The sequence below is a fragment of the Mus musculus genome, chromosome 5 (assembly GCF_000001635.26).
Source record: "Mus musculus strain C57BL/6J chromosome 5, GRCm38.p6 C57BL/6J".
NCBI classification, from domain to species: domain Eukaryota; kingdom Metazoa; phylum Chordata; class Mammalia; order Rodentia; family Muridae; genus Mus; species Mus musculus.
The window spans coordinates 45,303,160-45,319,563 of NC_000071.6; the positions used below are offsets into that span (position 1 = coordinate 45,303,160).

At 39.3% G+C, this 16,404-nt stretch overlaps 1 long non-coding RNA gene across 1 annotated transcript in view; it reads right to left on the reverse strand.

Moving 5' to 3' along the window:
• D5Ertd615e (DNA segment, Chr 5, ERATO Doi 615, expressed) overlaps positions 1-16,404 on the reverse strand; it is a 415,230-nt gene that overhangs the window by 293,989 nt on the left and 104,837 nt on the right. Inside the window, exons 3-4 of the long non-coding RNA NR_131933.1 lie at positions 11,878-11,953; positions 1,021-1,175 (exon numbers count right to left, since the gene is read on the reverse strand). This is a non-coding gene — a long non-coding RNA (DNA segment, Chr 5, ERATO Doi 615, expressed). The remainder of the gene's footprint in view (positions 1-1,020; positions 1,176-11,877; positions 11,954-16,404) is intronic.

Genomic DNA, 16,404 nt, shown 5'->3' on the forward strand with positions numbered 1-16,404 from the left:
CATGAAAGCCAGTTTTCTAGGTTCTAGAAAGTGATGAGCTACCCAGCAGTACACTCTTTAGTGACCTTAGTAAGAACAGGGTTTGGAGTAGTCTTCACTGATGATCCAATGGTTCTTCTAAAACACTACTCCATCCTTTTCCTCTTATGCTCATGGGAGGCAGTGAGTGTTCTTTTCACACAAAAAGAACAGAGCTTTGCAGACAGACCTAACTTCTCTCCCAATGCTGTTTATGTCCAACAGTGGGATCTTGAACTAGTCCTTCACTCACTTAACATATAAGGAATATTTACCTCGGGTCAGGCTCCAGATACCACCCTGAGAATTATATGTCGTTATTCAAAGAGCCAGACAACAGCCAAGCCAGCCCACAACCACAATTTGAAGTAAACATTATGAACATGTTGCACAGAGATTGTGAGGTGTTCCTTGGTGACCCCTGCCTCCTCACAACCTCATGTAACCCTTTCCTGTAAATATAATCTGAACCCAGTGACTTAAGTCTTCTAAACAATATAACATGATAAAATAGTAGTGGGGGTCATCGCCTCCAGGATTTAAATTTGGTCAGCACTACACTGCAGCATGCAAGATCATATGCTAGGTAAAACAAAATGAGGTCTTTAGTTCTCCACAGCACTGTTTATATCACAGTGGAGGGAGCATATAGTGGGGTCTGGTCACATCATGAGGGACCAGGAAGCAACAGTGAGAATGGAACCAGAGACTGTAATGACCTTCAACGCATGGTTTCTGGTGACCTACGTCAAACTCTTAGGCACTGCCTTCAACAGAAACCCATAATAGTGCCACCAGGTAAAGAGGAAGTGCACACAACTTGAGACTGAAAAACACTTCAGATTCTAAACCATATAACATTAACTCATTCCTAAGATAAAGGCATCACATCATCAATGAAAGCAGAGGCCCCTGGCATTAGACTCCTACCTCCCAACATTTATATTGTGATCTAAGTCTATCCATAGCTCCAGAAATGGAATAAATAATCTCTTCACTCACCTCAGCCTGCTTCAGTCATTGCACTAAATAGACTGAGTGATCATTGTATTTTCACTGTGGGTTCCACCTCAGTCATTTGTTACATGGGCTAAACCAGTAGGGTTGAAGAGCCAGCCCTCCATGCGCCAAAGATGAGGATTCAATAATGTATACGTCTGCAGGCAGAATGGGGAATAAATAATTTGTTTTAAAATTATATTATAGTCAAACCTCCAGTTGATATGTATCCCAGGTGTTCTTAGTCTGAGGTGTCTGGGTCTTAGCCCCTGGAGAATCTAGAAATGCTTCCTGGAAGAGGCCATAAGGGATATTAGCCTTAAAACTAGAGGGTGAAGATAGATTGAATTTTGTCTCTTTCCAAATTACAGTGTTGAAATCATAGCAAACAATGTGATGATATTTGGTAATTAAGTCATTGGAAAGTAGTCAGAGGAAAGTTTAAATGAGACTAATGAAACTTTAATTTTTTCAAGTCATAATTTGAATAATGGTTCTTAAATGCTTTAACCTCCCTTGTAGCCTACCACCCACCAGAAGTAGTGGGAAAGAAAGGATACAGGGGTAAGGGGAAGTGGACCTGTTTAGAAAGGTTTTTTGGAGCAACTCCCTTCCGTGTTGTCTGAAAATTGGCAGTTCTGTTCACAGGTCAGCAGCAACAGCTTGACCCACTCACAAACATGTCATAGATACACCAGCAGTCCGTTTTGTTAGAGTTGGAATAGCAAACACAAATCAGCAGGAGTGGCACCACCTAAAAGAGACATCCAGCCCACAACCTCAGCTCGAGTCAGCAGGAGGAACCATGAGGAATGCTAGGAGAAGTTCTCAGCTGTACCTCTCTCAGAGAAGTGAAGATCAAAGAAGACTTGAGACCAGAAAGTATTATACAGCTACCTCTAAAAGCAAGCCTAGATCAGCCTCCATCACTGTCTGTTGAGTCCTATGTATACCCTCCAAACATCATGTGTCCTTCACAGGTCTTGTCTCAGTACATGTCTCTGACAATCAGTCCCAGTCTGCAGAAGTGGCAAGAAATAGCAGCATACCACCAGAAGTTTCTCTCCATGGAGTCCCGACAAATTCAGCTCAACTATACAATGTAAGGCAAACCAATACAAGCATGTTGCTAGCTTTAAAAGAAAAAAAAAATTCACCACGTGCTCTTTCACATGCTTGCTTTAGCAAAACATCTTTTCATCTGTGTACCACTCAGCCAAACATTTCTTCATGTTTGCCCTAGCAAAACACCATCAAATCAAGTTTCCAAAGAACCCTTAAGTTTCCACTTCAGATTAGTGCCTCCAAAAAGAGATGTGTTAAAAAGCCTGCTTTCGGGAGACATAACAACAGATCCTGAAGAAATCCAAAACACCATCAGATCCTTCTACAAAAGGCTATACTCAACAAAACTGGAAAACCTGGACGAAATGGACAAAGTTCTGGACAGATACCAGGTACCAAACTTGAATCAGGATCAAGTTGACCATCTAAACAGTCCCATACCCCTATAGAAATAGAAGCAGTTATTAATAGTCTCCCAGCCAAAAAAAAAGCCCAGGACCAGACGGGTTTAGTGCAGAGTTCTATCAGACCTTCAAAGAAGATCTAATTCCAGTTCTGCACAAACTATTTCACAAAATAGAAGTAGAAAGTACTCTACCCAACTTATTTTATGAAGCCACTATTACTCTGATACCTAAACCACAGAAAGATCCAACAAAGATAGAGAACTTCAGACCAATTTCTCTTATGAATATCGATGCAAAAATCCTCAATAAAATTCTCGCTAACCGAATCCAAGAACACATTAAAGCAATCATCCATCCTGACCAAGTAGGTTTTATTCCAGGGATGCAGGGATGGTTTAATATATGAAAATCCATCAATGTAATCCATTATATAAACAAACTAAAAGACAAAAACCACATGATCATCTCGTTAGATGCAGAAAAAGCATTTGACAAGATTCAACACCCATTCATGATAAAAGTCTTGGAAAGATCAGGAATTCAAGGCGCATACCTAAACATGATAAAAGCAATCTACAGCAAACCAGTAGCCAACATCAAAGTAAATGGAGAGAAGCTGGAAGCAATCCCACTAAAATCAGGGACTAGACAAGGCTGCCCACTTTCTCCCTACTTTTTCAACATAGTACTTGAAGTATTAGCCAGAGCAATTCGACAACAAAAGGAGATCAAGGGGATACAAATTGGAAAAGAGGAAGTCAAAATATCACTTTTTGCAGATGATATGATAGTATATATAAGTGACCCTAAAAATTCCACCAGAGAACTACTAAACCTGATAAACAGCTTCGGTGAAGTACCTGGATATAAAATTAACTCAAACAAGTCAATGGCCTTTCTCTACACAAAGAATAAACAGGCTGAGAAAGAAATTAGGGAAACAACACCCTTCTCAATAGTCACAAATAATATAAAATATCTCGGCGTGACTCTAACTAAGGAAGTGAAAGATCTGTATGATAAAAACTTCAAGTCTCTGAAGAAAGAAATTAAAGAAGATCTCAGAAGATGGAAAGATCTCCCATGCTCATGGATTGGCAGGATCAATATTGTAAAAATGGCTATCTTGCCAAAAGCAATCTACAGATTCAATGCAATCCCTATCAAAATTCCAACTCAATTCTTCAACGAATTAGAAGGAGCAATTTGTAAATTCATCTGGAATAACAAAAAACCTAGGATAGCAAAAACTCTTCTCAAGGATAAAAGAACCTCTGGTGGAATCACCATGCCTGACCTAAAGCTTTACTACAGAGCAATTGTGATAAAAACTGCATGGTACTGGTATAGAGACAGACAAGTAGACCAATGGAATAGAATTGAAGACCCAGAAATGAACCCACACACCTATGGTCACTTGATCTTCAACAAGGGAGCTAAAACCATCCAGTGAAAGAAAGACAGCATTTTCAACAATTGGTGCTGGCACAACTGGTTGTTATGTAGAAGAATGCGAATCGATCCATACTTATCTCCTTGTACTAAGGTCAAATCTAAGTGGATCAAGGAACTTCACATAAAACCAGAGACACTGAAACTTATAGAGGAAAAAGTGGGGAAAAGCCTTGAAGATATGGGCACAGGGGAAAAATTCCTGAACAGAACAGCAATGGCTTGTGCTGTAAGATCGAGAATTGACAAATGGGACCTAATGAAACTCCAAAGTTTCTGCAAGGCAAAAGACACCGTCAATAAGACAAAAAGACCACCAACAGATTGGGAAAGGATCTTTACCTATCCTAAATCAGATAGGGGACTAATATCCAACATATATAAAGAACTCAAGAAGGTGAACTTCAGAAAATCAAATAACCCCATTAAAAAATGGGGCTCAGTACTGAACAAAGAATTCTCACCTGAGGAATACCGAATGGCAGAGAAGCACCTGAAAAAATGTTCAACATCCTTAATCATCAGGGAAATGCAAATCAAAACAACCCTGAGATTCTACCTCACACCAGTCAGAATGGCTAAGATCAAAATTTCAGATGACAGCAGATGCTGGCGTGGATGTGAAGAAAGAGGAACACTCCTCCATTGTTGGTGGGATTGCAGGCTTGTACAACCACTCTGGAAATCAGTCTGGCGGTTCCTCAGAAAATTGGACATAGTACTACCGGAGGATCCAGCAATACCTCTCCTGGGCATATATCCAGAAGATGCCCCAACTGGTAAGAAGGACACATGCTCCACTATGTTCATAGCAGCCCTATTTATAATAGCCAGAAGCTGGAAAGAACCCAGATGCCCCTCAACAGAGGAATGGATACAGAAAATGTGGTACATCTACACAATGGAGTACTACTCAGCTATTAAAAAGAATGAATTTATGAAATTCCTAGCCAAATGGATGGACCTGGAGGGCATCATCCTGAGTGAGGTAACACATTCACAAAGGAACTCACACAATATGTACTCACTGATAAGTGGATATTAACCCAAAACCTAGGATACCCAAGATATAAGATACAATTTGCTAAACACATGAAACTCAAGAAAAATGAAGACTGAAGTGTGGACACTATGCCCCTCCTTAGAAGTGGGAACAAAACACCCATGGAAGGAGTTACAGAGACAAAGTTTGGAGCTGAGACGAAAGGATGAACCATGTAGAGACTGCCATATCCAGGGATCCACCCCATAATCAGCATCCAAACGCTGACACCATTGCATACACTAGCAAGATTTTATTGAAAGGACCCAGATGTAGCCGTCTCTTGTGAGACTATGCCAGGGCCTAGCAAACACAGAAGTGAATGCTCACAGTCAGCTAATGGATGGATCACAGGGCTCCCAATAGAGGAGCTAGAGAAAGTACCCAAGGAGCTAAAGGGATCTGCAACCCTATAGGTGGAACAACATCATGAACTAACCAGTACCCCGGAGCTCTTGACTCTAGCTGCATATGTATCAAAAGATGGCCTAGTCGGCCATCACTGGAAAGAGAGGCCCATTGGACATGCAAACTTTATATGCCCCAGTACAGGGGAACGCCAGGGCCAAAAAGGGGGAGTGGGTGGGTAGGGGAGTGGGGGTGGGTGGGTATGGGGGACTTTTGGTATAGCATTGGAAATGTAAATGAGCTAAATACCTAATAAAAATAAATAAATAAATAAATAAATAAATAAATAAATAAATAGTCTGCTTTCTCCTTCTTAGAACTGGGAACAAAACACCCATGGAAGGAGTTACAGAGACAAAGTTTGAAGCTGAGACAAAAGGATGGACCATCTAGAGACTGCCATACCCGGAGATCCATCCCATAATTAGCCTCCAAACGCTGACACCATTGCATACACCAGCAAGATTTTGCTGAAAGGACCCTGATATAGCTGTCTCTTGTGAGTCTATGCCAGACTAGGATACATAGTTTTTGTTTGTTTGTTTGTTTGTTCTCAATAAGAAGTGGCCATCTATAAGCCAGAAATATGACTCTTACTAGAACCTAACCTAACTTTGCCCAGGATCCTAGCCTTAGACTTATAACACAAGAAATGCTACAGATAAGTGTTTATTTTCAAGTCCCTTGGTCTATGTTATATTGTTTTGAAAGTTGGCGCAGAGCAGAACAAAAACAAATGGATCTAGAATATCTGGCAGGGGTATCAGAAAGGCACAGAAGCATCACTCAGCACAGAAAAGGAGGCAGGGACCTTCCAGAACTGTATGGGGCAAATACAAGTTAAGACAGGCAAGAAGAGATGCCTCACATAATACTAGCTTACAGAAACTCTTTTTCTCTGAGTTCTAAGCAGGTGTTTTTTCTACATGACCTTCCTTATAGATTATTAGCCCATGGTGTCCATGTGACCCCAAGATGAACCAATCAGACCCCCTTGGTGTATCCAAAATTGATATGAAAAACTATCTATAATTGTAGCCTATTTTCTTGAGTGGAGAGGAAACTATATAAATTACTAGGTAGCCATACACAAAGGGGAGTAGGGAACTTGAGAGTGGAAATAATAAACTAAATGCATCCAGCATCAAAGTCATCAGAAAGAAGAGAAAGAAGTCTAGAGTCCATGGAGGTTCCATTGCAGCTACTGTTCTCTGATCCTTGAAACACTCTCTTCTCGTTTCCCCATTGTTTTTGTGGCCAACATCATAATCGAACTCAACTGAGTAGGGAAGAGTTTATTTGGTTTACAGGCTACAGCCCATCATTGTGGAAAATCAGGGCAGGAACCTGAAGCAAAATCCATGGAGAAACACTGCTTGCTGGTTCACTCATATACTCATGCTCAGATAAATACCTTATACATCCCAGACCACCTTTCCTAGAGAATGGTGCTTCCCACAGACATACCCACAGTCTAATTTAATCTAGATGATCCATCAAGTGAGAAGCCATTCTCAAGTGACCCTAGGTTGTGTCAAGTTGACAGTTAAAGCTAACTAGGACAAACCCCAGAATCTTTCCAGGTGATTCGTTTTTCTTTCTTTCTTTCTTTCTTTCTTTCTTTCTTTCTTTCTTTCTTTCTTTCTTTCTTTCTTTCTTTCTTTCTTTCTTCTCTTTCTTCTCCTTCTTCTCCTTCTTCTCCTTCTCCTCCTCCTCCTCCTCCTCCTTCTTCTCCTTCTCCTTCTTCTCCTTCTTCTCCTTCCTCTCCTTCTCCTCCTCCTCCTCCTCCTCCTCCTCCTCCTTCTTCTTTTTCTTCTTCTTCTTCTTCTTCTTCTTCTTCTTCTTCTTCTTCTTCTTCTTCTTCTTCTTCTTCTTCTTCTTCTTCTAAGTATGATGAACATATTTTTGTCAGCTACTACTAAAAATGCTTCTTCAAAGCTTACTTCTCTTCTTGTGCTTATTCTTTTTCAAGGACTCCCATATACCTTAAACACGAACAGATCACTCATCAGCCCCACAACACCTAGAGGCAGCTTCACTCCCAGGTGCTCCAATGCACCCAGGATCAGAGGATCGAGGATCAGAGATGAGGAGGACACGACATCTGTCCACAACACGGGAAGTAACTTGGACCAGAGGGACCCAGGCATGCAGGAACTCTGCCAGACCAGCAGCACAGGTTCATTCTGGTCTGTCTGGGCTAGCACCCTGAGCAGACCTTGAGCACAAAACATCACAGCCAGCCCCACAACACTCAGAGGCAGCGCTACTCCCAGGCACTCTAACACACCCAAGATCAGAGGATCATAGGATCCCAGGAGCTTGGTCACACCAGGATGTCAAGGTCCCAAAGGCAGCTTGAATCCCAGGAGCTCAGACACACCCAGAATCTCAAGATCACAGGATCTAAAAATCACAGGATCACCGAGACAGCTTGACTCAGAGGAATTCTGACACAGCCAGGATCACAGGAAGGACAGGCTCCAGTCAGACATAGCCAGGGCAGGTAGCATTAGAGATAACCAGATTGTGAAAAGCAAGCACAAGAACATAAGCAACAGAAACCAAGGCTACTTGGCATCATCAGAACCCAATTCTCCCACCATAGCAAGTCCTGAATACCTCAACACACTGGGAAAGCAAGATTCAGTTCTAAAATCATTTCTCATGATGATGATAGAAGACATTGAGAAGGGCATAAATAAATCCCTTAAAGAAATACAGGTGAACACAGGTAAACAGCTAGAGGCCCTTAAAGAGGAAACACAAAAAAAAAAACTTAAAGAGTTACAGGAAAACATAATCAAACAGGTGAAGGAAAGGAACAAAACCATCCAGGATCTGAAAAATGGAACTAGAAACAATAAAGAAATCACAAAGGGACACAACCCTGGAGTTAGAAAACCTGAAAAGAGATCAGGAGTCATAGATGTCAGCATCACCAACAGAATACAAGAGATAGAGGAGAAAATCTCAGGTGCAGAAGATACTATAGAAAACATTGACACAACAGTCAAAGAAAATGCAAAAAGCAAAAAGCTCCTAACCCAAAACATCCAGGAAACCCAGAACACAATGATAAGACCAAACCTAAGGGTAATAGGTATAGAAGAGAGAAAAGATTCCCAACTTAAAGGACCAATAAATATCTTCAACAAAATTATAAAAGAAAACTCCCCTAACCTAAAGAAAGAGAACCATGAACAAACATACAGGAAGCCTACAGAACTCCAAAGAGACTTGACTATAAAAGAAATTTCTCCTGTCACATAATAATCAAAACACCAAATGCACTAAACAAAGAAAGAATTCTAAAAGCAGTAAGGGAAGAGGGTCAAGTAACATATAAAGGCAGACCTATCAGAATTACACCAGACTTCTCACCAGAGACTATGAAAGCTAGAAGACACTGGGCAGATGTTATACATACCCTAAGAAAACACAAATGCCAGCCCAGGCTACTATACACAATAAAACTCTCAATCACCATAGACGGAGAAAACAAGATATTCCATGACAAAACCAAATTCATACAATATCTTTCCACAAATCCAACCCTACAAAGGATAATAGATGGAAAACACCAACACAAGGAGTGAAACTACACCCTAGAAGAAGCAAGAGAATAATCTTTCAACAAACCCACACAAACATAATTCCACCTCTAACAAGAAAATTAACAGGAAGTAACAATCACTTTTCCTTAATATCTCTTAATATGAAAATTAATATTACCAACATATCCTAACTGATTGAAATTCAAAAATATGAGGAATTAGAAATTTGTAGACTGTCATTCCATGGTCTCTATAGTTTGGTATTGGTAGAAATATGTCCAATATTGTACAATCCATATACACTTTCTGCTTGTTTGTACATGACAGGGTCTTGCTGTGTGCCATATAATGGTCTTGAAATCATGCTTCTCCTATCTCAGCCTCTCTATTAGTAGGATTGTTTATTTGATATTTTTACACTATACTATGGTTTTCAGAACAGCTTATGTATTTCAAAATTATTTGTACAGCCAAAAGAAATGTAGACAATTAATTTGGGAGGTGGCTTGTAAGAGAACAGCAAAGGGTGAGACTGAAGGCTTTTTGCTTGATATTTATTATTATTGGATCAATTTTGAAGAAGAGGACTTTATGTTACTCTGATTCTGAGATGAATGCTTTTCAAAATCATCACAGCCAATTAACCAGAATCTTACCCTCACCTAACATCTGTGCCACTGTCCAAGCAGAACCATTCTTCATTGAAACAGTTGATGAATGACTTCATGGATAGACTGTCTTAATACACACACACACACACACACACACACACACACACACACACACACACACACCATTTCTTAAATGAATGTAACCTTTTCTCTGCAGGCTGAGAATGATGACAATCACTTAAGTCAAATAGCTTTGACCATATCAGGAAATCTCTATCCAAAAATCATGCCTACAATTCAATCCTTGGTACAGCAGAATTGTCAACTCTAAGCTTATCTACTATGGAGGTAAAATCCTTTGGTGATGTGAGGGACATTCAAGTACAGCCTTATTATAATGAACTCCAAGTCCAAAAACTGTTTTTATTTTGTGTTTGAACCACAGTAAGAGTCAAGATTATAAGCTCTAATAAAAGCAAAACAAACAAACAAAAGGACTTTATCTATTTATATTCATTAAAAAACTAATAGTGATATATTATTTTAAAATATCATACAGTTAATATATTTGGAGTTATTTAAAATTTATGTTAAGAAAAACATGTATTTTCAGTATTGCTATAGACAAACATTTACATAAGACTGTTCAATTGATTGTTATTTTATATCAGACAACTTTTATAATACTCATTTTTATTATTATAATATTTTATAAATTTTAAAGAATATGATAAAAACAAAAGGTATTACAGGTTTTGAAGGGGCGATCTCTGGGAGGAGATCGGGTACAAAAGGGAAGGAAGAATGTGATATAAGTCTATTGACTCAAAATATGTTTTTAAATGTTAACAAATTCAGATAATTGAAATTGTGTATCTTTTCTCATCATAATGCAATAAAACTTAAATCAAAGAAAAAAATTTTTTAAATATCACTCATGTTGTCTCATGTGCTAAGCATTTGTTCCTTCATCATATCCATCCCATCCTTCAATTCTTGATTTGCAGTAGCTTAATACATTTTAAATTTGTCATATCCATTAGATATTTTAGACTTCACCTTCCTTTTTAAGCATTTTTCATTCAATCTTCCCCGTCTCAATAAATCTGTATATAATAATACTCAAGATTAACAGCCTAGAATTATCTTTGACTATTTTCCTTTCCTTTAGATCTCTGAGTCATTCATGAACCCAGGCAACCCTATATAGAAAACGCATCTAAGATCTATGTAAATCTGTTGATTTTAGTAATCTTCAACTATCAAATTGATTTAAAAAAAACAAACAAACAAACAAAAACCCTAGAGTTACCTAAGGAAAGAGACTCAGTTGACAGATTACCTAGGTGAGACTGACCTGTGGTCATGTCTATGAAGAAGTGTCCTGATTGTTTATTGATGCAGAAGGACCCAGCCACTGTGGGCAGTGCCATCCCTAGGCCAGTGATCCTGAGACTAAGTCAGTCAGGAACATTCTTCCTTGATTCCTGCCTTCAAGTTGCTGCCCTAACTTCACTCAATGATGAACTGTGACCTGGAAGTGTCAGAAGGAATAAACACTTTCTTCTTCCTCTAGGTTGATTTTGGTTATACTAACAGAAAAGAATCCAGAACACCTTTGTACCTCCACAGCTCAAATCTAAGTCACCAGTTTCTTAAAGTCCCACTTTAGTCATGAAATTCTCCCTGTAGCCATTCTTCCTGGCCTCACCCAATGTGTGTGTGTGTGTGTGTGTGTGTGTGTGTGTGTATACATATAGATATATGTATATTTATATATTCATACATACATACATACATACACAAGGGCTACCATCAGGGCTTCTAAAATTGTATCTTTAGAATGTAAATAATGTTGTGCAACTAACTCATCTAAATTCTTATGACTGTGCACTACAGGTAAGAAGACATTGCCTTAGCCTAGAAGTTCTAACCACCGTGTATGTCTCACTTTTCTCAAAAGTTTTCCCCTTTGCACATTAAGCTTTAGAAATTTATTTCTGTTACTTTGCATTTTTCCTATCCTTTTACGCTATCTAGGTATCTCTCATCTTAAGTCCTTTGTGCCTGATGCTGCCATCACACCTTCTGTCTCCATCTTTTCAGATTCTTCACATGTCAATCAAATGTAACCTTCTCAGGAAGAATGCACAGCTCTCAGTTGTAAAGAAGCAACATCTAGATTACCTACTCCACATTTCTGTTTTTTCTTTCAAGCCCACGTTATGATCTGGAAAGACCCTTAAAAATGTTATTGTTCATCTATTTGTTATCAAAGTTCTTCTGAAAAAGTAAGTAGGAACCAAGGAGGCAGATACCTCGTGCTGCTTGCTGGTATATTCAGTATCTCCAGTCAAGGGCAATGTGGGGCTACAGCAATTGCTCAGTAAACATCTGTTGAATGAATGGATGAAACAAGATTAATACTAAAAACAGGACAGTGATGAGAAATGTCTGTACCCTTAGCAACTTTGTGAGGACAGATTTAAGAGAAGAAACCAAGTCCATACTTTCTTTTTCTCAGCGTCCGTCTGTCACGGAACACTCTATTCTACTTTTGTTTAATAATGTTATTTCCAACCAATGCCATCACATAAATAAACAAGTAAATAAATAGCCACTTGCCTTGTGTCTGGAGAGATGGCTTGGTGATTAAGAGAACTTGCTGCTTTTCCAGAGGACCATTTTCTAACACCCACATCTGTTAGCTCACAACCACCTGTAACTCCAGGGTGTCCAACATCTCTGACCTTCATGGGTATCTACATTCACATGCTGCACTTCAACTCACTCAGGCACACAAGCATGCACATAATTTTTTTAAATGAATAAACAATTTTTTCATAAAAAATATACTTGCCTTGATTGCTTGGATTGGGAAAGAGAAATAAAACTGTTTCTAATAACACACACACACACACACACACACAAACTAGAAAACCAAGCCTCACTTTTATACTGGAAGAGCCCAGTTTGAGCTCTCTTATAGTCCATAACAGATGTATATTTTTAAAAACATCTGTTGCAATCAGGATACAAAACAAACTACATAAAGGGGAATTCTTACCCCAAATCTATGCCTAAATCAGAAAAGAAACAATCAAAAAAGCCATAAAACAGAAGTTGAAGGCACAGATAGGTAATTGGATGAATAACCTGACAGGCACTATAGTAGATATTGTAGATGCTTCATGAAGATGGGCAGATAGAACAGGTGTTAAGACATTGTCTCCATGTGTTTCCATCAGGCAGGACAGCTTTTGAGAGAAGCTGGTGGCTCCAGGGCTTCTGCCCACAGATGTGTTCACTCCTTACACACTGCTTTCAGTATTAGTTCCTGCTATTCCAAATTTACATTCAAGATTCCCATCCCTCCCTTTTACTCCTTAAAAGCTTCAAGCTCTCATTTCAATAAAAAGGTGTCTTGCTTGCAGCTCCATCCATTCATGGAAATTATCAACACTAATGCTGCCTTTGGGGACTTCCAAAAATGCTCCTGTAAATTCTCACCATGCCAACACTCTGGTTAGAGCGTGAAGGTAGACTCCTCTATTCCAAGTTTCTCTGTATGGCTGGGGTGCACACTGAGTCATTCACTATGCACCATACTGAAAATGTTCTTGATTCCTAATGTACTCAGCATGTCTATGAACACAAATCTAGAGGTAGAGAGCGAATGTAGGACTCTACTCTCTTCAAATCCTATCTTACAGATAAATCTTAGTAACAATATCCTCAGGTTGGGGCTGCTAACAGTAGCAGTCTTATCACTGATGCAGCTTCAGAGGAACTCTGTTCTATTTTGATTGGGTGTTGGCGACTATCCATGCCTTTATTCAATCAGCATTTATTGAATACTCATTCTCTGCCAAAGTTTCTGTTCAGTGCTGAAGATCCCAACATGATTATTGGTTCCTTCTTCAGCTGTTTCCAGAATCCATCATCTAATGCAAGGATTGGTATAGTAAATAAATTGACCCTCATGAGTCTGGTTCCTGGTATTTGTGCCTTGCTGTAATCTCCTCCCCTTGGATGCTGAGAGAATGTGTGACTTGCTTCCAATTAACATAACATGGCTTCAAAGGTGATGGGTGTTGCTCAGTGACTAAGTTACATTGTGTCATGCCCCTTGTTGCTTGATGAAATAAGATTTTGTGTTGAGGAAATCCATATGGTCAGGAAGGTGGTCACTATCTTCTAGGCAACAAAGAGCGGGGACCTTCATTTACACAGCCATTAAGGAGGACTAACAATTTAACTGAGTGGTTTAAAAGTAGGATCTTACTCAATCAAAGCCCCAGACAAAACACAACATGGCTAATGTCCTGTGCCATAGCTGTTTAAGCATGAACACAGGACTTAGCTATGCTATAGGAATTGACATCACTTAGTATAAGTAGTGTCTCATTGTCTAGCATCATGAATACTAGAAATGGATGTTGATTGATGAGCTTTAAGGTATCAAAAAGATATGAGAATTGTCTTAAATATTTTAGAGCCCATCCCCAACTAGAGTCACTTCATAAAGCTATGACAGCAAGTACCATCAACAGTTACTTTGAGTATCTTAAAACAATAGGAACTTTCTCATAGCTCTGACAGTCAGCACAGCCATGCCTCTGCAGAAGGCTTCTACAGAATTATCTTCTTGACATCTAGCATATGGCAGCTCCTGGTGACTCCTCAGTGTTCTCAGTTTTATACTTGTATCTCTTCAGTCTCCTTCTCACTCTTCTTGAGCTTCTTTCTGGTTCCTTGTGGGTTTTGTGTTACCTTTTAATAAGGCCATTGGATTTACGACTAATCCTCACCCATCTCATCTTACTTAGTTATGACTGAAATGTAAATTTTGTAAGAAAAGTTGCATCTTGATGTTTGTGATAGACCTGAATTTGGGGGCCACACTATTTGATACATGGTAACAGACATGCTTGATGAAAATATATAAATAAATAAATAAATAAATAAATAAATAAATAAATAAAACCCTTTAATTTTAAAAATGGTGAATGACACTTGACTCTTACAAGCCCCTGGGTCAGAGAGTTCTCTTGTCTTATAATTACTAGAGAACAATGAAATTATACCCCTGGAATACTGTCACATGAGCCTCATAAACATGCCATTAAAGTGAAGATTGTCTCACTAAAAAGGTCAGCGAGTAGGAAGTTCCTGATGTTTTCAGGACATTTGAACCCTCTGCTTGCTGGGTAATATATGCTTTGTCAACCCATGCTGGTGTGCATATCAGAATTTGGTCTGAATCTTTCCTTCATTGGTGATGAGATACTAAGATACTAAGAGAAGAGTCATTTTCACATCCACTGACAGCATTGACCCATAAGCAGCAAGGAACTGAATATGACCTCGCTGGTAAGACTTGTCTGTAATACCCTTCAATCTTATTTCCCTCTCTCTCTCTCTCTTGCCTTTCTGAGCCAAGCCTCTGCAGCCTCTAATCTGCACTTTGATACTGCTATCTACTCAACCCGAAACTGAAATTCAGTTTGAGCCACCAGCAAACCAATAAAATGTCTTTCTCAAGGTCACCCATGTTTGTGACTCAGCAAACTGAATGGATGATGCTGTGATGGTTAACATTCACTGTCAGTCTGACTGAATTTAAAATCACCATGGAAACATCTCTTTCTCTCCTCCCCTCTTCTAAGTGTAATACAATGGTATAAGCTGCCTCATACTCCTACCATGCCTTCTTCTGCAGAAAAACTGAACCTTCAAGCTGCAAACCAAAACAAGCACTTTCTTTGCTCCATAAGTTCCCTTTGTCAAGTTAGAAGACAAGCAACTAATAAGGTGCTTTCCATCTCTCCTTTCGGCTGCAACACTGGACTCTAGCAAGCATTCAATTCTTCCTGCAATCCTGTCTTCCATGGGCTTCTTCAACTTGTCTATCCCTAACCCTCTAGCTCCTAGGATATTGCTCTTTGATCTGTCAACAGCTCTTCTCCCTCTGTCTTCTTTCCTCTGAATATTTCTGAAAGTAATATTCTAAACTCTCTTCTGTTTTCATCTTCAACATCCTCGCAGGTAATCTAATGTCTCTAGCTTTATCCAGTATTCTACAGTAATGACTACAAAATCATATTTCTTTGAGTTCTGCATCTATATGTTTGGTGTCTATTGGATGTCTGCCTGGATAACTCATGTGTGTTAGTTACCTATATTGCATTCATTGGGACTTGCAGTTTGAATAGATATATTCCTTCATGTGGAGACTACACACAGTAGGAGAGGTTAGCTGATCACACCTCATCCAAAAGCAGAAAGCAGAGAATGAGCAGGAAAAAGAATCCAGACAATAAAACTTCAGGGCCCACAGCCAGTGGCCTACTTTCTCCAGCAAGGCTTCACCTTCTAAAGGTTCCACAACCTTCCCCAACAACAAAATCAGCTGAAGACAAAGGGTTCAAACACCATTTCACATTCAAACTACAATACTGCAGGAAGTTCAAACCAGCTTGCTTTGGTCTTGATTTCTTCCTGTTAGTAATTGTTCTTTCTCTCTTCTTGACCTCTTTGCTCACTCACTCGAAGTACTTACCACTCTAGAATTTCTCAACCTAAGAACCACTAATTGTTGAAAACAGTACATCCTTTACTATGGTAGCTCTCCTTACATTGTAAGATATTTAGCCCATATCGCTGTCCTCTTCCCACTAGCAGCCATTTTGAGCTCAAAGAAAGAAATATTCCAAGACATTGCCAATTGTACTCTGTGGAGTCTATAATTTCCTCTTAAGAACTTTCTCACCTGGAGAATAAAGTCAAAACACTCTGATAGAGCAAATAGTACTTCATCAGTCAGTTCCCAGCTACTGGACATC